We start from the raw sequence: 24,115 nt of genomic DNA on the forward strand, positions 1-24,115 counted from the left end.
GTAAAGTTGCCCTGATTGTACATTTTTTATAGATTCTAACTGTAGCCAGGTGCTGTATTACAGAAACATGGACAAAGAGAAATTTCCATCTTTACAATCAGTTTACTTTCACTTTCTGCTGGTTGTGTTGTGTTGTGTTATCCCCTCCATTCAGCAGATGGAAAGCCTATAGACTTCTATGCAGAATGCTGAGGATCATGGGAATGATAGTCTGAAACCTCAGTTACAGAATGAGACTTGCAGACCTTCACAGTGCAGTTCCCATAGTACACGGAAGGGGAGTGGTGGAACGGCTTTTTTTTTTTTACCAGACTGCACTGAAACCTCTTCTTCTTTGCAGTACAGTAGCTTAAGTGTGCATATCGGTCCTGGGGTACACAGATCATCTGGTGAGTGACCAGAGACTGAGACATGGGCGGGGAAGTGCAGCACAGACCACAGAAACCCCATCTACACTGTTGCTGCAGGGAGACCAGAGTATTCTCTCACCCTCCCCAACTACTGAATTTACAGAGGCTGAGGGTGTTCCCCTTTTCTACAGCGAGAGGTCACTGTAGCACCCTGGGACTGGTGAGAGGGCTATTTGCCCATTGCTGATACTGCTAGCTAGCAGGACAGCAGCACTTAATACTACACTCGTTCCCAGGGGCGGACTGACAACTCATGGGGCCCCCGGGCACTAGGGAATCATGGGGTCCCCAGGTTTGAAGATGGCCACCACACGGAAACCATATTTCTCATGCAACATTAATGCGGCAGAGCCTCAAGGAGGGGCACCTAGCTTGGCGACATGCAGAGTGGCAGGAGACTTTGTTATAGGCTTAACTGTAGGTACAAGTGGTAGTACAGAGTTTACTACCACTTTAAGTCAGATTTTTTACAATATTTTTTTATTCAAAACTCTGACCCCCTGAAGTCTCACTTTTGAGACAGACAGGTATTAAGGACAGAGATTCCACAGTCCCTTTTTCCATAAACATAGATGATTCTCTAAATCATTAGTGTTCATACAGTGTGACTGTCCCAGCTCATGGGGCCCCCTACTGGCCTTGGGGCCCTCGGGCAGTGCCCGAGTGTCCTAATGGTCAGTCTGCCCCTGCTCATTCCAAACCTAGACTGCACCTATACCAACCCTATACTGCATTTTTACCAAACCTTTATCGCATCTGAACCACATCTACCTTGTACTTGTGCTGAGACTACACCAAACCTATACATCATGCAGGTTAACTGGGAGTCTTATGTGCACCAACCCTCATAAAGGGCCCCAATGTTAGCCAGCAGAAGTGCATCTCAAAGGATTGCCTCTCCCATAATAGTTAATCTGCAAGTCCCCTTTGTTCTCCTGGCCCCCCTCTTCTGCCATCCCCCTTTTTTCTTTTGGACAGTGCATATCCAGTCGGCCTAGGACTAGCATTGCCACCATAAATAGTATAGTTCCAGCACCTGTGGGAAATCTTAAAAATCTATAGTTTGGCAGGTATAATTATTGAAAACCATCAGAAGCCCTTGCCTGTGATTTTTTATTAGTTTGTTGTATAACTCACTTTTTCATACAGCAATGGTTGTGGGGTCTTCTGTGATCAGCATATAAAAAAATGTTTTAATTTTGTTTGTCTTTCACTTGTATGAATAACACCTCAAATGTTTACCTAGGATGTATGAAGAATGTTGGTCAAAGTTCTCTTTTAGAGATAACACAGCTCTAGTATGCCTAGTTTCCTATGCAAATGCGAACAAACGATAAGTGAGTGTTTGAAAAGTTTCATACCTCAAATAATTGAGATGGGAAAGAAGTAAAAAAGGACAACTTTTAGAACGCACATTGTAGGCAAAGTACTCTCCCCCATCATGCCCCAAGTTATGTAGACTACAAATCGCTCCTAAGTCTCACAAGATCAGATAAACACAATAGGGTTCATTTACTAAAGGCAAATAGCCAATCTAATGTGCACAGTCTATCTCGTTCTCTGTCACACAACCGCTCCAATACAGCCAACACAAGGGAGCATATAGGTGGGGTGCAGCGTTGTGTGGTGGCAATAACACACACAGTCCAAGTAGGGCAGAATGTGGCTTGACTGTCTTGTGCATGGGCAGAAAGTTGTCCAGAAAAGTTACGAGCCCTATGCTTTCCCTCCTCATCTGGAACCTTTGCCTCCTGCTAGTTCTGTCCCTACCAGGCGGGGTACCAGTACCTACTTTACCCACTTGCAAAATGTGCACCAAACTTGGGAGTCAGGGCCTTAAATATGTTCATCCTGACCCAAGATGGCTGCTAATCACATGGGGCAGCAGCATTCAATGGTATAGCTTCCCCAGTGACCCAAGGAACAATAGAGGAACTTGGTTTTTTTTGACTTCCGCTCCAACGGCCGTGCCCCTGCGGTTGAGCACCACCTGAAGTGGAGAAAGTAGACTGCACCTGCCCACCCCCCCCCCTCCATAACAGTTGCTGTTCTAATCATCACAACAACATGGAAACAACAATAGACCAGGTGATAAAGGCACAAACAGAGTATAGTTGATGTAGAACAATAAACATTTTCAATCAACCTTGTTCGAGTATCTTTATTGCATGATTAGACTGCAAAAGGTAATGACGCTCTTGATTTTTTTAGTCACTTGGTGAAGGTTCAGCTGCAGACAGTGACTCGGATGTCTCGGGTGGCAGGGTTCAGACATGTTTCCCATTTTCTGTTCACCTGTCCCCAAGGTTGATTCCTTTAGAATTAATTTGTACAGTCTGTGGTACTGGATGGGGTGGATGAGCCTCCTGGGCTCCCAACTCCAAGGCTGGCATGCTCGGGATTGAGATAGGCTGGAGACTCGAGCATGAGGGGGTGGCAAGAAGCAGTCAGTTGGAGCTTCATGCATCTGGGAAAATTTGTGGAATCAAAGGCCTCCCGGCCATTGGCAGGTTTCCTGGAGAAGTGTCCACCTAGCACCCAAGGTCTCAGCATATTTGGATATAGTTGCTTTATTTTTTTTCTTTTACTTGGACAGGCCCCTGAGGCCAGATCATGGACAGGGTAGGTGAGGGAGGCTGCCCCATCACACAGTACAGGGTGCGCTCTCACTTGGTCTCCAGCTTGCTTCCTTGGGTGTGCTTGGCATTTTTTTACCAACACCCTGCCCAGATGTTTAACGTGTTCCTCAAATGTCTTGGAAAAGATAATTTCATCAATGGAAACGAACACAGCCTCGAAATTGAAGTCTACAAGACCTCTTTCCATTAACAGCTGATGGGTGATAGGGACATTGTTGTGGTTGATGGGCATGTGATTAAATTTGCATAGTCCCAAGTGTGTGATGAAAACGGTCTTCTGGCCATCTTGTGCCCAAGCAGGGAGATGTCCAGAGAAGTTGTGAGCCCTACACTTTTCCTTTTGATCAGGAACCTTTCCCTGTTGCTAGTTCTTTCCCTACCAGGTGGGGTACCTGTCCTTACTCTACCCACTCGCAAAATGTGTGCACCAAACCCGGGAGCCAGGGCCTTAAATAGGCTCGGCCTGACCCAAGATGGCTGCTAGAGTCATATGGGGCAGCAGCATTCAATGGGATAGCTTCCCCAGTGACCCAGGAACCATATTCCCCTTGACTTCCTCTTCAAATCTCCAACTGCGCAAAAGCACCACCTGCAGTGGAGAAAGTAGACTGCATCTGCCTAACAAGCAGCTACACTATGTAATCTCACACAGAGTTACGAATTAAAACCAAACCTATGGGCACTGATGCAATACAATTGCACACACACTCTTCAGAAAAGTGCAAGTTGCTGACTTTAGTTTTACGAAGTGCCTTCAAGTGTGATGGACAGGCTCTGAGTCTTTCAACGTGGAGTATAGTAGCCTTAAAGGGATACTAATCCCTGTTAAAAATAAAGGCAGAATTTTTTTTATAAAACAGATGGTACTAGCACCATTGCCAAAAAATTACATTCCCTGACCAAAAAAAAAATGAGGCTTGTAAATAAGTACTGCCACTGCTGAAATTTCAAAGTAAAGCAAATTGAAAGCCCCAACCACCCCACAAGGATAATTTATTCTTTTTTTTGACGCCACATTTCATAATTCTATCGCCAAAGACCTCAGGGCAGTCTGTCCGCTTTGCCACTTCTCCTACATAGTCATGACTCGTTCTATGGGGTTGGGGGGAGAGGAGAATTGCCTTTGCCAATTATCTTCATAAGTTGTTGAGTGTCCTGCATTCAATATGTCCAGCTTCAATAAAAACCAGAGGGGTTGTCGCCTTGAACAATCTTCCTCTCCCTTCCTATGTGATGCTGTTTACATTTCTGGACTTTTTGTTCTGTTCCCATCTTTGCAGACATCACCAGATCCCATGGATTAAGGAGAAGCTGTCCATATGGGGAGAATTTAGCAGGGAATTAAAAGCCTGGCACTGATAGGAAACAGTTTCATGGCGTTAAAGTTCGTGAGGGAGAGATCTGCCTTTCATTTGAGAACTGTCTGTGGGAGTAAGAAATTCAATGGGATGAAACAGTGTGTTAAATTAGGAGAGACATGGAGCAAGTGGGGGGTCGGGTGGAAGATTGGAGCTCACAGAGAGAGGAGAGGGAATGGAGACCTAAATAAAGGCAAAACATATTATACAGGTTTATCAAATAAAGTCTGATAACTATCTGCTTGTTAAATTTATATTGTTTTTGAGATTCACTGAGCAACCTATTTGCTCAGTGCTGGCTGTACACAATGATTTGTAGTCACTTCATGGAACAATAAGATTCTCAATATCAGTTTGTTTTTCACCCAACACTGGATAGTACATGTTGAATGAACTGTCCACAGAGCAAGGCAACCAGTGCTTAGTTTATCTGCATAATCCGTACAGATCCAAGAAAACTGTTTACTGCTTGTTATGGTTAGCACTCAGTTGATGTGGTTTTGATGTGCATTTCTGTACATTCATGGTCCGTTTCTCACAATTTAGCTCTTCTATGGGTACCTTAAGGACAAGTCTATGTGTGTATTGTTTTTCTTGAACTGACATGCTGGACACATGGCTTTGTTAAAATACAAAGGTTTAGCATTGGGGTTAATGTTGGGGTCTGCTTTATTGAATATCAAAGAAATTGATCGCCATATCCGGCCTGATTTTTTTTAAATACTATCCCTTTAGCTGATATTGTAGTGAGATGGAGGAGATCTGGTATATTTTTGTATCTGATTTTGGCAATTTTTGTAATACACTGTTGATAGTTTAAAACAGGCAGCTCTTTGGTGTACAGGAGCGTAAAATAGGTTCTTGTAAAAGGGGAGCAACAAGGAACAGAGCACCGATTTTAATTACTGTATATATTCAAATTAAAAATCAAGACCAGTAAAGATAAAATATATCAAAGTGCATATATAGCAAAATTCACAGTAGCGCAACAATAACACCTAATTAATTCAGTGTTCAATACAAATATGTAACGATTAAATATACAGTACAGACCAAAAGTTTGGACACACCTTCTCATTCAAAGAGTTTTCTTTATTTTCAGGACTATGAAAATTGTAGATTCACACTGAAGGCATCAAAACTATGAATTTACACATGTGAAATATTACATAACAAAAAAGTGTGAAACAACTGAAAATATATTTCATATTCTAGGTTTTTCAAAGTAGCCACCTTTTGCAGCAGACACATCTCTAGAACTGTTAAGAGGAGACTGTGTGAATCAGGCCTTCATGGTAGAATATCTGCTAGGAAACCACTGCTAAAGAAAGGCAACAAGCAGAAGAGACTTGTCTGGGCTAAAGAACACAATGAATGGACATTAGACCAGTGGAAATCTGTGCTTTGGTCTGATGAGTCCAAACTTGAAATCTTTGGTTCCAACCCCCGTGTCTTTGTGCGACGCAGAAAAGGTGAACGGATGGACTCTACATGCCTGGTTCCCACCGTGAAGCATGGAGGAGGAGGTGCGATGGTGTGGGGGTGCTTTGCTGGTGATAATGTTGGGGATTTATTCAAAATTGAAGGCATACTGAACCAGCATGGCTACCACAGCATCTTGCAGCGGCATGCTATTCCATCCGGTTTGCGTTTAGTTGGACCATCATTTATTTTTCAACAGGGCAATGGCCCCAAACACACCTCCAGGCTGTGTAAGGGCTATTTGACCAAGAAGGAGAGTGATGGGGTGTCATGCGCCAGGTGACTACCTCTTGAACCTCATCAAGAGAATGCCAAGAGTGTGCAAAGCAGTAATCAAAGCAAAAGGTGGCTACTTTGAAGAACCTAGAATATGAAATATATTTTCAGTTGTTTCACACTTTTTTTGTTATGTATAATTCCACATGTGTTAATTCATAGTTTTGATGCCTTCAGTGTGAATCTATAATTTTCATAGTCATGAAAATAAAGAAAACTCTTTGAATGAGAAGGTGTGTCCAAACTTTTGGTCTGTACTGTATATATATAATATTCCATGTGCAATAACAGTCCTCTTTAAACAATGAAATAATGTGTTGATATTCCCAGTGATGTCCTAATTAAAGTGGTTGTTAACCCACTTATATAAAACCATCCCATCCACGCTATAATATACCAATAAGTGTCCCTGTGCCTGTGTTATGTAAAAAATATGCTTATCTATATCAGCCCAAGCTCCCAGCGCTCAGCTGACTCTTCAGCTCTCCACTTTCTCTTCACTTTCTTTAGTTCCAGTGGGCGGGGCCGAGCACTCGGAGAGGAGAGATGACAGATCGTTGTCCCTCTGCTCTGACAGCACAGGGATTTGTGTGTTTATGCACCATGCTGGTGCTCATGCACGTGATCGGCGATGATCGCACCTGTCGGCCATGTGCGTCGGGTCCCCCAGTGGGTGCACGTGCGAACGCTCTCTGGTGGCTCACCTGGGCAAAGCCGTACATGTACGGGATTATGCCCAGGAGAGCCATTCTGCAGAAGTATATCTGCATGAGCCGGTCATGCCCAGTACACTCACATTTAAAACATCTTGTATCAAACATTGTATAGCTCATGACATAATTGAGTGATCCCCTTCAGTCTCGCCACCTCCACGTTGGCTGATGACTATCCAGGGAAACACCAATCGCTCTCACAATGTTAATGTGATGATTCCGGTTGCCATCCAGTCACATCCCAACGTACGTTCCGTTCCTTCTGACTTCATTACTGGATTGATTTTAACTTGTATAATGTTTGTAATAAAACGTTTTGTTTTTAATACCACCTAATTTTTTGTATGTCGTTTGACGGTACCATGAAAATCCAGCTGCCCCATTTCACTCTACAGGTACCCTTATCTCAATGTCTATTATGTTTTTGGATGAGGGTACCTGTATACTAATTCCATTCTTCACCCACTAAGCAGTCTTTTTTAATAACTATAGATACTCGGGTATATGTGCAAAACTCCAAACAACAACTTTATCATCAAACCCACTCTTCAACTTAGTGAAGACTCTGCTTTGCTTTTCTTATTTACCTTCAGGTTTAGTGCAATATCCTATTTTGGGGAGGGCCAATACTTATAATCACCCAACCCCACAAAAGAGGGATACACAAGCCTACAACAAGCGTGACTGTCAATGAGAAAGTGAAGGAAAAGTCACACATCAGAATCAGTATATTTATTTTGAGTCAATGACTATAAAAACTAGATGGTTGGCATAACAGCCAAACTACTATAATCTGCAACATGAGAAGTAAGCATAGGCAGTCTTCATTATTCTGTCTGGAAAGGATTTTTATTTTTTTTAGCTGGCAGATAGTGTACCATTTTCAACAGCCTGGCCTATATGGGGTCATTGAAAACTGGAGCTGTGCATGTGTAAAGACAAACTGCTGTGTAGCATCACCCGTAGACACAGCTGATTAGTATGGGTCTTCTGTTCTTTGCTGCAACCTTTCCAAGAACCTCAGCCCCTCTAACAGACCAGGTTGAGTGTACAAACATACAATATCACAAAAAATCATTGAAAGTAACACTTAGTACCCAATAGTAGCACTATATCAAAGAAAACAGGCACCAAACCAGATAGTAGAGGCAACCTTAAAGTAGAGGTCCAGCCTAATCGTCCTAATCTGCCTCTTCCTCTTCCGCGGTGAGGTTCTGTGTTCTCCTCCTCGCGAAGCCTCCTGGGAAATGGAGGCGCGTTCCCATTCACAAATGGCCATGCAACAGGAAACGGGCAGTGAAGCCGTAAGGTGAGGATGCCCAGTGCTTGGACCAGCCACGATCGACGGATCGGCCTTGGGCGGCCGACATCGCGGGCAACCTGGACAGGTAAGTGTGCTTATTAAAAGTCAGCAGCTACAGTGTTTGTAGCTGCTGACTTTTTTTTTTTTTTTTTAAAGCCGGACCTCCGCTTTAATATATTGCCACCCAATATGGTTGGTAACTAGCCAAGCATAAAATGGATTAACAATTGTAATAACACAATTTAGCATACAAAGTGATTAACAGTAAGGACTAGGCATAAGATGACATTTGGCACCCAGATCAGTATAAACAGTAGCAAAGCTACCTCAAGTGCAGTAGTGAGCAGTAGTAAAGGTAAACTACAGAGTGCTGGAACTATACTGCCAGAGCTCATTTATGGTGGCAATGCTAGTCCTAGAACTGGATACGGAATGGTAGAAAAGGGGGCAGAGAGCAAAGGGGACCAACAGAACTATTATGGGAGGAGTAGTCCTTGAAGATGTTTTTCTGCTGTCTAACATTAGGGCCCTTTAAGAGCATCAGGGATTTAATGACAGCCCAGTTAACCTGCATGGAGTATCGGTATGTATGGTTTTGGTACAAGGTAGATGTGGTTCAGATGGAGTAAAGGTTTGGTATTTTGCGGAATAGGGTTAGAAGAGGTGAAGTCTAGCTTTGGAATAAGTGTGGCGTAGCGTGCAGTATGGATTAAGTATACTTGGTGTCCTGCTTTCAGTGGCTCAGTCCCTGCAAGCACTCTCTGTAAAAGGAGGGCCCCCCCTCAATCTCTCCACTGAATGCACACCTCGACTCTGGCCAGGGCCGTCTTTTAATATTGATTGGACCCTGGGCAAAAAATGTATTGGGGGGGCCCCCCCCACATTCAATTTCGCTCTCCACATGCTCTGAGACATACAATAAATATCAGCTAGACTTAAAATCAGTTTACAGCATATCATTACCACTTACTGAATGGTTGCTAGAGGTTTCAGCACACATTACGGCTCACGGATTCGTTTCTAGATGTTACAGCACGCGATTTCTGCTTGTTGATTGGTTGCTAAAGATTACTGTGCAGTAATACTGCTCACTGATTGGTTGCTAGAGGTTACAGCACATAATCTCCTCACTGCAGCGGGGCATGATATACATATGAATGCCACCTTTGTTTACATATCAATGCCGCCGTCCGCCTCTATTTACATATGAATGCTCCCACTATTTGCATAAGAATGATGGATATTTACATGTAAATATAGGGTCTGCAGGTAAATCATCTGTACACAAAAATAGGGCAGAGCTGGCCAGAATTAGAAGCAGCACTTCACACTGAGATATCGGGACACAGGACTAAAACTTCAAGGGACAAGGGAATTTAAACTAGGATAGTTGGCAAGTATAAGGCAGCTGTTTTGGGCCCCACAACAATGACAGGGCCCGGGGCAGCTTCCCCTTTTGCCCTGCCTTAAAGACGGCTCTGACTCCGGTGGTGCAACGAGGAAGAGATTTCCAACGCAGTCTGGAAAAGCTGTTCCACCGCTCCCCTCCCTTTTAAATGTCCTATGGGAACTGTATTGTATTGGTCCATAAGTCCCATTCTGTGATCATTTTTTTTTAGACTACCATTCCCATGATCCTCAGCGTTCTGCAAAAAAGTCCATAGGCTTTCCTGGCTATAGTTCTCCCTCTGCTGACTGCGGGGGAGTGCAACACAACATTCAGCATAACTGCAGAGTGAAAGTAAACTTATCGTAAAGATAGAAAATTCTCCTCTTAGCATCTTGCTACAGTTGCTTTGTCATAAGGTTTGGATTCTCAATTGGTCAATGACTGCTAATAAATATTCCAACTGCCAAATGTCTTCTGCACAAAACAAGCCCGTAATTGCGCATGCAGATCTGTTGTGTGACTTGCAAATATCCCCATCTGTGTCACCACTATCTTTAAGGAAGTTATATGTCATTTACTGATAAATTCCAGCCTAGCCAATGCAAATTTTTGCCCAATAAAGCTTCACTAAAGGTGTCAGGAACTCTGACATGCTGTGGAGGGTTTTGGTGTCATAAGCTACTCAAAGCACATGTATGTTCACATATATGTGAACAGTCCGTGCAAAGATATTTGAAATTAAAGCGGAGTTCCGGCCACAATTTCACTTTTTATATATAAATACCCAAGCTTAATGTATTCTTGTAAAGTTAGTCTGTAAACTAAGGTCCGTTTTGTTAGGTTGTTACAGCATTTAGACACTTTATAAAATAGAAATTGACTGGGGCCATCTTAAGTGTGGGCATCATGAAGCCAGACTGTATGACTTCCTGGATTTCAACCTTGCAGATCTCGCACATGCTCAGTGCTGCACAAGCAGTGTAATAGGTTTCAGATCAGGTTTCAGCACCTGTACTGTCCAAGTCACATGATTCTTCGAGACTGGGGAGTGCACAGACTCCTGGAAAGTTACACCCACTACATTCCCAGGAGTCTGTGCGGTGTAGGTTAGGAAGCTTAAGCACCTAGGTGCAGGAAGTGGGAAGATTAACTATTCTGCCTAGCAACAACACTTTGAAGGCATCTTAAAAAAAAATAAAAATTCTTAAAGGACTAATGACAATTTTTTAAAACTACTGATGTATTGTTATATTTATGGGTGGAACTCCACTTTAACATACTGTACTGCTATCACTATGCTAAACATATTTTTAGCAAACCAGTGCAGTTCAAAGAATTTCTTACAGTAAGGCTACGAATTAAAGTGGAGATTTTAGGCTTCTCACATAATCTTTCTTCCCCATCTCCATGTCTTATATTAAGTCTCTGTAGTTGATCCTGTTAAAAATAACATTTATTTGAATGTTTGCCAAGGTTTGCAGCTCTAGCTGTGCAAATTCTAAAAGGCCTTGTTGTGGTGTGTGCACATGTGGTGTGCAGTGCCACCTAAAAAGAAACTGGACAAGCTGTTTGAGTCTGTGAATAGTTCAATTTGTTGTATAAGCCCTTAAATGGATGAATATATAGTTGCCTATACACATTAGATGGCATCTGCTTTGCATACATGATCCAGCCATTAGGTAAACTTCCACGTTTGTGCTTATGGAGGAGGGAGCGCTGTTGGTGCTGGCTGTACAAGCTGTACCCTCACTACTTTATATTGTAGCAAAGTGGCATTTTTTTCAGTGTTGTCACATGAAGAGATATAATAAAATATTTACAAAAATGTGAGGGGTGTACTCACTTTTGTGAGATACTGTATGACCCAGATTCTCGTATCTCGGTGTAAAACTGCGGCGGCATAACGTATGTCATTTACGTTATGCCGCCGCACGTTTTACAGGCAAGTGCTTTATTCACAAAGAACTTGCCTGTAAAGTTGCAGCGCCGTATCGTAAATTCCCCGGCGCAAGCCCGCCTAATTCAAATGAGCCGGGTAGGGGGCGTGGATCATTTAAATTAGGCGCGTTCCCGCGCCGAACGTACTGCGCATGCGCCGTCCCTAAAATTTCCCAACGTGCATTGCGCTAAATGATGTCGCAGGGACGTCATTGGTTTCGATGTGAACGTAAATGGCGTCCAGCCCCATTCACGGATGACTTACGCAAACAACGTAAATTTTGAAAATTTCGACGCGGGAACGACGGCCATACTTAACATTGGTTGCCCCTCATATAGCAGGGGCAACTTTACGCGTCGCAAATCTAACATAAACATCGTAACTTCACTGCGTCGACCGCGCGTACGTTCGGGAATTCGCGTATTTTGCTAATTTGCATACCCGACCTGGAAAACTACGTAGGCGAAACCTAGAGGCGAAAAAAAAATTGCATTTAAGATCCGACAGCTTAAGAGCCTTACGCCTGTCTGATCGAATGGTTATCTATGCGTAACTGATTCTAAGAATCAGTCGCATAGATACGACGGCCCAGATTAGGACTTACGACGGCGCACATTGCGTTGCGCCGTCGTAAGCCCTTCGAGAATCTGGGCCTATGTGTGTCTATCTATACATACATACATACATACATACATATATATATATTATATGACACAAGAATGGTGGTGGCTAAATCAAACTTATGGCACAATATTTTTAAGTGAGGTATCATGCCAAGATTCAGACCTGGGACTATGATGTCACTGTTGTTTGAAGCAGGTGCCTAAGCTCTATGAGCCATCACTCTGGCATTCTACCATGTGCTAAGGAAAGTATGAATTATTTTCCTGAGTAACCATCCTTCAATCTCATCCCAAAAAAATACATAATTTCATGTTGCCAAAATGTACCCTTTCTTGGCATGACTTAAACAGACATTGACTTTCTATTTGTTGTACTGTTAGAGTAAAATACATAAAGTATATGTACAAATGTTTAAAAGCTGTTCCACAAACGTTATACACAGACAAGTCATCTGCCATTTTTAGTTCTATAAAGTAGATTAAACGCAATCACTAATCTTAAATGGATAAAGTTTAGAAGATTACTGTACTTGACATAAAGTTATCCATAAAATGTGCCCGTCCATACTAAGTCTGCCAATTACCAGTGCATGATCCACAGGCAATTTTGATGTGGGGCCACTAGGGACCTGCAGGGCTGTTTATGCACAATAGAGTCTCAATTCATTATTTTGGAGAGGCTATTGATTGTTGGCCTTAACGGGCGAGTGACCACAGTGAATCAAAAAAGAGCTAATGTTTTTGGCAGAAACGTGGAGAAAGAGGGTGAGGTCACAAATACATGTGTGCAGAACCTCCAATCCCCTTTTTCCCATAACTTGCACTTTTAGTTGGATTGGGGCACCAGACACTGCTGTTGTCAGTTCTGCACCAGGAAGATGTTAATAACTAGGCTACAAAATATATATATTTTTTTGCTGATTTATACTCTTCTCTGTAGGAGCATGATAAAATGGTTTTAGGCCCAGTTCACACTGGGGTATGGGCATATCACAGAAATGCGCTTGCACGTTCCTGTGCAATTCACATAGGGTTCAGTGTGGTGCGATTTGGACATCCAAGACACCCCTCCAGGGTTTCCGATTTGTGCCCTAAAACTGCCTGAGTAGTGAGAGTGAGTGGAGCTGTCAAGCCAAACCTCTGATGTTGGGGTGGGCGGGGCCAATATACGGAGCTCTGCCCCCTTCTTCAGACAGCCCGTGCATAGACAAATAGCCTGTGTTTATGCATTGGTGGGCGGGGAGGAAGGTGGCAGGGGGCAGGACCAATTGTAACTAGTGTATTTATACCCACAGTGGTGTATAATAAACCTGAATTATACACCGCTGTGGACACATATACACTAGTTACAATTGATCCTACCCCCTGCCACCTTCCTCCCCGCCCATCAATGCATAAACCACTGGCTATTTGTTTAGGCATGGGCTGTCTGACAGAGGGGGTGGAGCTCTGCATATCGGCCCCACCCATCCCGACATCAGAGCTTGGTTTTGACAGCTCCACTCACTCTGTGTCACTGCGGCCATTCGCTCCCAGCTTGCCCACCAATCCAAACCACGCTGGATGGATATTTTCATGCTGCATGTCCTGCTAGGGCTAGGCTGTCAGCAAAAATTACAGGCACCCCGCCCCTGAATCCGGGGACAGATCTGGGGACAGTGTCCTCAATCCGGGGACATCTGGTCACACTAGTTTAGGCAATTTTAGCAGCTTTTAGTAGCAGCAAACATTTCTTTCTGCCCAAACGCTGCTGCTCTTGGAAGTTTTTTTTTTCCCTGCCTCTAAAAGCTCCTGCCACTAATCACTGCTAAAAACCTATGTGTGCTTGGAAAGATAGGCTAACATTGAGGGGTGTTAAGAGGCAAAAAGAAAAAAAAGAAAGAGCCCCCTAGAAGCAGCTGTAAAAACATCCAGTGTGCATGAGGCCTTACTGCAACCTTGTGAGCAGGGGCCACTCTTTTACACCTTAAGTGCAACAGCTACTGCAGACTTGGTAGCAGTCTACACATTCACTGCCTTTTGTGTTTCATTATCTCCACATTCATCCCTTTGGTTTTTCTCTTCAAAGCTCTTAGTGTAAATTATCACAGGTGCAGAGAAGCATTATATATACCTGTAATTAAAGCGGACATGTTGCTTCTTTCAAGTTACCTGCACAAACACATGTGTAAGACCCCTTTCACACTGAGCTGCCCATCCATTCACGCTAAAGCGCCGCTCGTTTTAGCGGCGCATCAGCGCTGTTTAAGCTGCGCTTTTGCACCGATTTTCGGCTGCTAGCGGGGGCGTTTTCAAAGTGCTTTTAAGGCGATTTGAATGCACTGCCCATTCATTTCAATGGGCAGGACATTTTGGGAATAAATACAGCGTTCCCAACCCGCCTAAAAGATGCTGCTTGCAGGACTTTTCAGGAACATCCCTCAGCCGCACCACACCTGAATATCTGAACCCTCTTGCATTTACTGGCTCCCAGGCGCAGTGTTTAGATGCTAGCTATAGTGATTGCTGCTTACTGCAATTTTGATGCAAGTGCCAATACTCAGAAACTTTGCTTACTGCAGGGCACACCATGAACCTTCCTTAGGCTCCTTTCACGCGGTCGGACTGTTCAGGTCTGCCTGTCAGTTTTGACGGCGGACCTGAATGGCCACTCCATGCATGCCTATAGAGCGTTGGATGTCAGCGGAGACAAGGGAAATAGGGCTAGGGCTAGGACCCCCTAAGTAGTTGCAATTTCAAATGGCAGACTCCAAGACTTCAACAGGACAGTTGTACAGGGAAAGACCCTGTCACGTACCTGATGGTGATGAGCCCGAATTGCAGAGGTCGGCCTCCCTTACAGCTCCCACTCGTGGCCCCCTGATAGGATAACAGAAGGCACAGGAGTAAGGAGGGGCACGGGTGCCTGGCAGGATCAACAGGAAGAGGCAGTGGGTCAGTCTAGTAGAAGCTTTCTTGCAGGAACTGGAATACCGGAACTGGATCAGCTCAGCAGAGAGGATAGGTCCAATAGACTGGATCAGCTCAGCAGACAGGAAACCCACACCAGACAGGATCAGCTCAGCAGAGAGGATAGGTCCAATAGACTGGATCAGCTTAGCAGACCGGATCAGCTCAGCAACTGGACTGGAACTAGGACAAACTGGAATCGTTCAGCTGGACTGGAACTAGGACAAACTGGAATCGTTCAGCTGGACTGGAACTAGGACAAACTGGAATCGTTCAGCTGGACTGGAACTAGGACAACTGGAATCTTTCAGCAGACTGGAGCTGACTGGATCAGCACAGAAGGTCAGACAAGCCGGGTCAGATATCGGGGCGGACAGCGAGGTACAGAGGTGCAGGCAGAAGGGTAGTCAGAACAGGCCAAAGATCAGGTGCAGGCGGATGGCTGGAATAGTCACAGGTAAGCCGGGGTCTTTCACAGGTAAGTCTCAGATCAGGTTTCAGGTACTCAACGCTGTAGAGCAGACAGCAGGGATGGTGTGTGAGGGGCCGGCTTAAATACCCCGCCTGGCTCCAATAGGCGTGTGCACCCGTGCATGCACACGCATGCGTGATCGCAGCCGCGATCGGGAACCGCAAAATCTAAGTCGCCTGTTTCTGGCAGGATCTTCATGACAGACCCCAGCAAGCTGCCACTTCTGCACATGCAGCATTGCTGTCTCGTATGGTAACAGTACTTTAAACAGTTCCTAACTCAAAGTAACAGTTCCCACAATTGTACTACAACTTCTCCCTGTAATTCTTCAGCACTTTTAGCTCCCGGTCTCTCACTAGATCCTCTGGTTTGCTGACTCTTACACGTGAGCTCCTCAAGACCTTTTTGGTGGTATCTCCCTCAAGTGTCACCCACTTTTCCCTGCTTGGTCCCTAGCTTGGCACTTTGGATACCTTAAAGCTTCACCCCTGCTGACCAGCTTTGTCCCTAGCTTGGCATACAAGGCTGCTCTGAGCGTCACCTCTGCTGGTTGGGTCCCTGACTTGATCACCACCTGAGGTTTCCTGATTTTCCACCATGCCCGTTTGGTGAGAATACTGCTCCGGTATTTGCTTCAGTTACTCACTGTGGTTCCTGGTAAAAGCGATTGGACCCTTAGTGGCGACAGCTTCCCTTCTACCTCCGACCATGACAGGTTCTCCGGCCAGCAGAACCAGCACTTTTGGTTGGACTGCAAGCCGCAGTCCCAAACCTGCGCTGCCCTCTTACTTCTGGATAGGCCCTCACACAGCCTGGCAGTCTGATGTCCCCAGGATAGGCCCAATCTCTGGCTTGGCAGCCCGGTGCAGTCGACACTTATCCTCCCAGACGGCGATCTGGGTGGTACACAAAAACCTGTATCACCTGACCTCACCTGAATTTATAGCCTCTACCAGCAGGCCAAAAGATTCAACAAAATCCCTGCCCATTGGCTGAGATACCCCATATACCCATAACCTGACCTTTTAGTTGTCCTTCTCAATCGAACACCTCCAAGTGCCCGGGCCACCTGGTGGTAGAAGAGGAAAGTGCAACCAGGCCAAACTTAGGGAGAAGTCAATGGATCCCTAATAATTCACTACAGTAGCTACTCCTAACAAGGAATTTGGTGAGGAGCTCCCTGACTAAACCCCAGGGTGCTACACATGTGCAAGCTAATATCCTGTTTTTTATTTTCCTTGCATGTCCCCCTCAGATCTACAGCGACTGCACTTCCAAGTTCACTTGCAGTGCAAAGTGGATTTGCCTTTAGTAAATAACCCCCTATGTAGGAATCAGCAAGTTGTCAACATGACAAATTTTATATGAATTAAATTGTTTTTGTTACCTTTCATTTCTATAGTGGATAGTTCTACATACTCGGCTTAAGAGGTGCTGCATAGTCTTTTAGTGAAAACTTGCATTGTAGCATATTTGGGAGAGTTTGCTATCCATTTGTGATTTCATGGAAGCTTTAGGAGTGCAATTTGTAAAATGAAAAGTTGCGTGTTTAACTCTAGTTCATATGTGAGCGATTCCAGTTTGATGGGGTCCCTTTGTATAGAGATGATTGCGTTTTAATGTAAGCCTACTGATGGAAGACATCACTACAGAGGGGACCAATCTAAAGGAGAGGATTCTAAGTAGTCTTGGGCCTCTATGTCAAAGGAATTTGGGTATCTTTGAAATGAATCTCTTTGTGTGTGGAGAATGTTGTGTATTTGGGCCAGATGTAAGCAACCATTCTTTTCTTTACAATGGGTGGTTTCAGTTAGTCTTTCTAGCCCATCATAACCTTATCATAAGTCTGGTTTGAATTGTACTCCAACTGTATCTATCTGTCCTTCTTCCTCTTTAAACCTCTCTGCAGTTTTGCCGGTACTCTGGCATTTTGCACAAAGACAACATCTTTTTGAAGTGGAATTTTAAAGCCCCAGACCCTCTTAAATAAGCTTTGCATATTCCTTTCATCCTGATCACATCTTGTATCATGACCTCTCAAGTAACTTTGAATAGCTTCTGTATCTTTTCAAGAAGTTCTCAGTTTGTAGCAGTGGAGGCGTACTTGTGCAATATGGCTTAGCTCTTGTCCTTAAATAAATATTTAAGCGATGTGAGAAGTATTTGAATTTTAGCTTCATGGGAACTTGTAAACGTCTTTTCTGTTTCTTTTAGAAAGATATCAATTCACTGTGTGCTGGGAAATACATTTCTCCATGTGCACGTCTTACTTTTGATTTGTATTTATTTTTTTAATCACTAAAAAAAAAAAAAAAGACTTGAATATAATTGCCATTTTCTTGCAAAGAGCTTACAGTATATATTTTATGAGATGCTGGACCTTGTATGAAGACTGGATGCAAGGAAATGTGGAAACTTGGATTCTATTAACCAATCTGATTTTAGATTTTTATTTTACAGTCTGCACTAGATAAGTTACTTTGCAATCAGATTGATTGTTCTATGTCCATTTTTTTTTACATGAGACTCTTGGATAGAAAAAGTAAAACAAATTTACCAGCTAATAGTTTGATGGCTAATGATTTGTTAGCGGTCTCTTAGAGCAGTTTCTCTCAATTCCAGTCCTCAAGGCGCACCAACAGGTCATGTTTTCAGGCTTTCCATTATTTTGCACCAGTGATTTGATAATTTGTACTGCCTTAGTAGTTACCACAGCTGCTTCATCTGAGGGAAATCCTGAAAACATGACCTGTTGGTGTTCCTTGAGGACTTTTGGCTAAGCTTAATGACTTGTGTGTATAACTGTGCTGTATTGTTAGGTGGTTACTTTAAGCAAATGGCTAAAACATGGATGGAAAACTGTACATATAAGGTGGTTTCATTACCTGCCAACAGATTTGTAATTCTCTCCACCCAGTCATGATATTTACACAGCTTTGCCACAAAACAAAGCAAAACTAAGCAGGTTACCATATACTCGCACAGTAGCCACCCACCACCACGTGTTTTAAAAGGGATATGCAATTCTGACTTTTAGGAAATATCTAACACTTTCTGACACATCTATTTACAGAATTGGGAAAGTCTTTGTTTCTAGTTAGAGCACTCAGTGATTTATATTAACAATATTTGTTTATATTTTAATGAAATAAAAAGAAAGCTGGTGCAGAATTTTTTAATATAAAATATATTCCAAAACAGACAAGCAACATTAAAATAAATTGCAATAAAAGACAGAATTACGGAGTATAGTTTGCCTAGTCTTCCATATTACAAGATTTCACAATCCAACAACCAAAATAATATTGTACCCAATTAAGTTATGGAGTTTAATTGGCACTTGCCATAAATTGGTGTAACTACTTTTCATGAAGATAACTCTATTCCATCCAGAGTTATGGAATATGAACAAAAGTTGAACATTTTAGATGTATGAGAATTCTGTTTTAGTTCAAAAACCAGACTCGCAGGTGTGTATTGCTTCACTAAATTGTTATTAAAAGTCTTTTGCAGACCATAGCTATTCAAATTTTGTGATAACTCTGCGTTTTAAATCTGACTATGTTACCAGCCTGTGATTTTTGGAAAAACTGAGGTGTTCAGTAAGACTCCCCTATATGCTTCACACAGACCTCTCTATTGTCACAGCCTGCTCAAATCTCTGCGAATATTATGTATTTCAGTAGACAAACCCTGGAATTCATAAATACCAAAACAGACAGATTTTATGAAAGTGTCTTCTATGCATACTAAAAGTGGTGCAGAGTGCACCAACTTTGTCTATCTGTCTAAATCTTGTACTTTGAATTTGGTGCATGCTGTGCCATTTTTAAAATGCGCAACACTTTCAGAAAATCTACTTGTGCCAGGGTCTTTCTCTGTATGCCAAAAGAGTTGGTTCGAATTGAAGAAAAGTCTCCCTATGACTGCACATCTATATATGGACCCCAGCCAGGCCGCACCCCCAATTTGTTTCTCTCCCCCCATCTAAACGTAGTCATGACTAAGCTCTGAGGGGCAGAGAGAAACGCGTTGGGGGCGTAGCCTGGCTGGAGTCCAGGCTGAGGTTGCCACTCTCAGCTATCTCGGGGATGATATGAATGTGCCATCATAGCGAGACTTTTCTTCACTTTGAGCCATTGCAGGCGCTGGGACGAGTTCCCTCCCGAGCCAGCACTCCCAGCAGTGAATGTTTAGGACTGGCACCTCTTATAGAGAACCTGAGAGACACACAATGCAGGTTTTTAGCTCAAAAGAGAGTTCGTCTTATTTAGCTCCATTTTTGTAAGATACAGACTGACAGTTTTTTTTTTGTAATTTGGCACAGGCATTACATCTGTTGCTGTCAGAAACCAAAAATAATGTATATGTTTAATAAATATGGCACAACGCAACAAGAGGGATGAAGGCCAGAAAAGAGGCACAATAGCTTTTTTGAATTCCCCCAAAGTGGGGTACCTTTTAGCACACATTTTAGCTTGTTGGCTAAGAGAAAACAGTACTAAGCCTCCAGTTACAGGATTATGAATGCAAATGATTGGTTAAGCACACAGGTTCATATTTCAGCATTACCTTTCCTTTATATTAGGGCTCTCAAAATGTTTCAGTATTAGGGCTACATTGTATTTTTTATGAATATTCATGGGCTGAATACATTTATTTTTTTTACATTGTTGTGTGCCTTTTTACATTCATGTGTGCCCAGCAGAATGCCTCTTTATATAGATGTATACCCAGCAGAGCCCCTCCTTGCATCTATGGGTGCCAGGAGAGCCCCTCTGCACATCTACGGGTGCCAGTAGAGCCCCCCAATACATCCATGGGGGCCAACAGAGTCCCCTAAATTCCTCCATTACATCCATGGGTGCCAGTGGAGTCCTTCCTTGCCTTTCACGTGGCAGAGTAGAACCCAGGAGGTGGACCAAGTCTGGATGGAGGAAGTCCAGTCAGGCCCGGTGCTAGCGCAAGGCAACAATGGCACTTGCCTTACGGCACCAGTGCCGTCAGGGGAACAGGGCGGAAAACTCAGAGCCGATCCGAGACGGCTGTGCGGGGTGCAGTTCACCCAGGCGCCACAGAGGTGGGGGGCGCTCAAGTGCCAGAGTGCTCACTGCTCCCCTCCTTGTCAGTGTCTCTCTGCGCCAGTCCCCGTGAGCCGCTCTCTCCGCCAGCCAGTCACAGTGTCTTGATCTTCTTCTCCACCCGGGCGGCGCGGCTCCACACTGTCTTCTCCTCTCCAGCTGCCGCCCGGGTGGGGTTGTTTGTACTAATAGAGGGCGAGGGGGGGTCTGTTCTTCTGGAGGGGATGTCTGCTAATGAATGGAGCACAGATATAATGTATGGTGTGTGTGCGCGCGCGTGCGCGCTGGGGGGGGGCGGCAAAATGCACCTTTGCCTTGCACCGGCCCTGAGTCCAGTCCTCCTGTAAATGCTAGCTGGGGCCATCCTAGCAACCAACCACAGTGAAGGGGAAGGGGGAGATTATATTGAGGACTGTGGGAGAGATATGGCTGGCTGGCAGTGGATATTTCAATCTCTGTATTGCCATATCGCCATACACAGACTAGCACATTCACGGACAGTCAGCTTGGGTATTTTTTTCATCGACAGTTGCTGCAGAAAAAATATTGTAGCAGGCCGGATGTAGTCCAGGGGCCGTAGTTTGGAGACCCCTGATTTATATTGATTTTTATAATGGCAGGCACACTAATTTAGAGGTTGGATGGCAGGTTTGCAGTTCTATACATCAAGCCAAAAATGAAAACTAAGGTGGAACGAGGGACAGAAGGATTAGGTTCCAAAAGAGGGCCAGTCCCTCCAGTAGTTCTCACTAATGTAAATCCCACCTTCTCATAAAGTCAGGATCTGCCAAACTACATTTTTACAGGGGAGCCACAACATTTTAAATCTTGATTCTCTATTCAGAGAATGGAGAAGTCCTACCCATTTACCAAGAAGTGCAAAATGTATGTCATTTTTTTTATGGCACAGATATACTTTCTTGATTAGATAAGGAAAAGTGCGATGATTAAGTGTGGTCATAAAGCAACTCAAACTTATTTTACTGAAGTCAAATCTGGAGGGTGATTCTCTTAGGCTGCTATAAGTTAAACCACTTTACTTCAAAGCATTATTGCTCTTTGTTCTGTCTTTCTGGATAAAGCAGCTTGAGTGGCTCACTTTCACTATGTACTGACTTTATTTAAAGAAGAAATGAGGTTGATGGTGGAACAAGCTTTTGCTGTGTTAGAATGGGGAATAAAGAAGGTGGGGGACCCCTTTGTATTGCTCTAAACACAGAGCCCAAATAATCTCAAAATCTATTTCATAGATATTTACTTTTTGATATTGTAACAGAAGGTCATTCGGTTTTGCAAAGAGGAATTGATGTAGGGTTATTCATACACTGTGATTTTGCTTCTAAAATTAGTTACTGATGATCTTACCCTTAAAGAGCTGACAATCAAAGGTATTTGAGTGACTCACCATAGATTCACAAAGAAGAGATGTAGGGAATTGTGGTATAATTAGCTTTGCAGCACTAAGCTAGCAGAAAAGACATGAAGACAGTTGGTAACTGAGTCATTTTAGTTTATCACACCTCCATATAATATTGTACAAGTAGGACTGAAGTTTGGCAGCAGAACTGGAAGGTGAATGGGACATTTGAAGGCAAATTTCCAGGTGACCCGCAGCCAGTACAATGTTCTTTTTATTCCTCTAAAGCAGTTATCAGCAGTAGCAGCCTGTAATCTGTGCAGGAGAACCTGAGATAAGGCTGCTCCTTCCCTGTCATTAACCCCATGGCTGCACAGAGCGCACACACGCCTCATTCATGGGCCTGCAGCCTTATCCAGCGATACAGTACCAACCCCTGGTGGATTGACTATCCACCATGTGCCAGAACACAAGAAGGAAGGCTGGTTTTCACAGTTGGTCGCTGTGCATACAAGATCTTTTTACTTTTTGTTTATTTCTACCTAGCAGATGGCAATCATCAGCATTAACCATTTGCTAAATATTAGGTCATGACTTAGATTTGCATGTATAAAGATGCTTGAGAAAGATGAGTAAACCCAGTTATGAATTATCATATAGCTTTAAAGTGTTAATATAATTGCAAAAGTAATTGTGCAACTTTAAACAATATCTGGTGATCCTGCCATAAAGCTCCTTTTACAAGGTGGAGTAAGTAGAGAAGGATTAAACCCCGAACAGTTTGGTTTGTTGTCTGTGTCCTGTTTGGGGAGATTTACATTGATTTCTGGGCCTGATCATGAAACTGGAAGTGAGAAGAATTTCCCTTGTAAGACAAAAAAGTAATTTCCCCTGTAAGACAGTTATCGGAACAGTTGTGCCTAATGGAGATTTTCCCCTACCTCCAGTCGCATAAAAGTTTGGATTTCCCATCACTTTGTGTCTCAATGACGATCATTACCAAGACAAATAGTGGGGGTGCATCCATCTAGCAGGGACACAGCAATAAAAACCTTAGTGGTTCTAATTACTCTAGTGTGTTTACAAACATTTGTTGATTTATATATATGTTGTTCCATCCCTTATTCATTGCCTTTATTACTTTCAGCATTACCTGTACAGCTCCTGATGAAGCTTGAATAGGGCGAAACACGTAGAGCAATTCTGGCACAGGTTTTTTTGCTCTTTATTAGCATATTATGTCCTTTGAGATGGCTATTTGTGTTTAAATTTCAAAGTTCGATTTTGTAAAATAAAAAAATTAGTTTTTTACAATGTTTATATGACTTATTTAATTCGACACCTCAAAGTCCCAGGGTTGGTTACCCTTTCCCCATTTTTCCTCTATATAGTGTATATGGGATGTGGTGTCATGATTTGAGCAGCTGTGTCCCACAAATAGTTTTTTCTTAGTGGTTCTAACATTTCTCTACTCCATCCAAGTTTTGGCTTAACATACACTAAAACTGTACCTAGATAAAATAGGGATATTGATGCATAGGAAATATACAGTATACATTCTTGGGAATTTTTTAAAGACCACCTTCCTGATTACCCCACAATCTGGTCCATGGTGTAAATACCGTATACTCTGTGCTCCTTTTAGAGGGAGAGTTAGTGGGGTTTTTTCCACTAGCAAAAGCATGAAAAAATCTCATTGTTCAATTCCCGCACACAACACCCCTTGTTTGACCTGAACATACATGTAGAAAGGTGTTTTTGATTAAACAAAATTTGAGGGTATAATTGTGTTTCCAGCTATACAATTTAAAGTTTCACTAAACCCACAACAGAAGAAAATATCAATACATGCGGTTCATATTATCACAAGCACTATGAGATTCTGTATTCAGCAAAAAAAAGGTTGATCTTGCTGTTCTCTATCTACTCCTTCTGCCCATGTCCTCAATGCAGCTAGGGGTTTTGCAGAGCACTGTACTAGGTAACTCTGCTTGCAACTCGGAAGGATATATTTGTCAGGTCTACCCCCTTCTCCTCCTCCATGCCTTCCTGCTGAATTGTCCTATGAACCTCAAGTACCCCCTAAGCGTTCAAAGGGCTATTCAATGAGTCAGGCTAAAGGG

Source organism: Rana temporaria, chromosome 8 (genome assembly GCF_905171775.1).
Source record: "Rana temporaria chromosome 8, aRanTem1.1, whole genome shotgun sequence".
In the NCBI taxonomy this organism is placed as follows: Eukaryota; Metazoa; Chordata; class Amphibia; order Anura; family Ranidae; genus Rana; species Rana temporaria.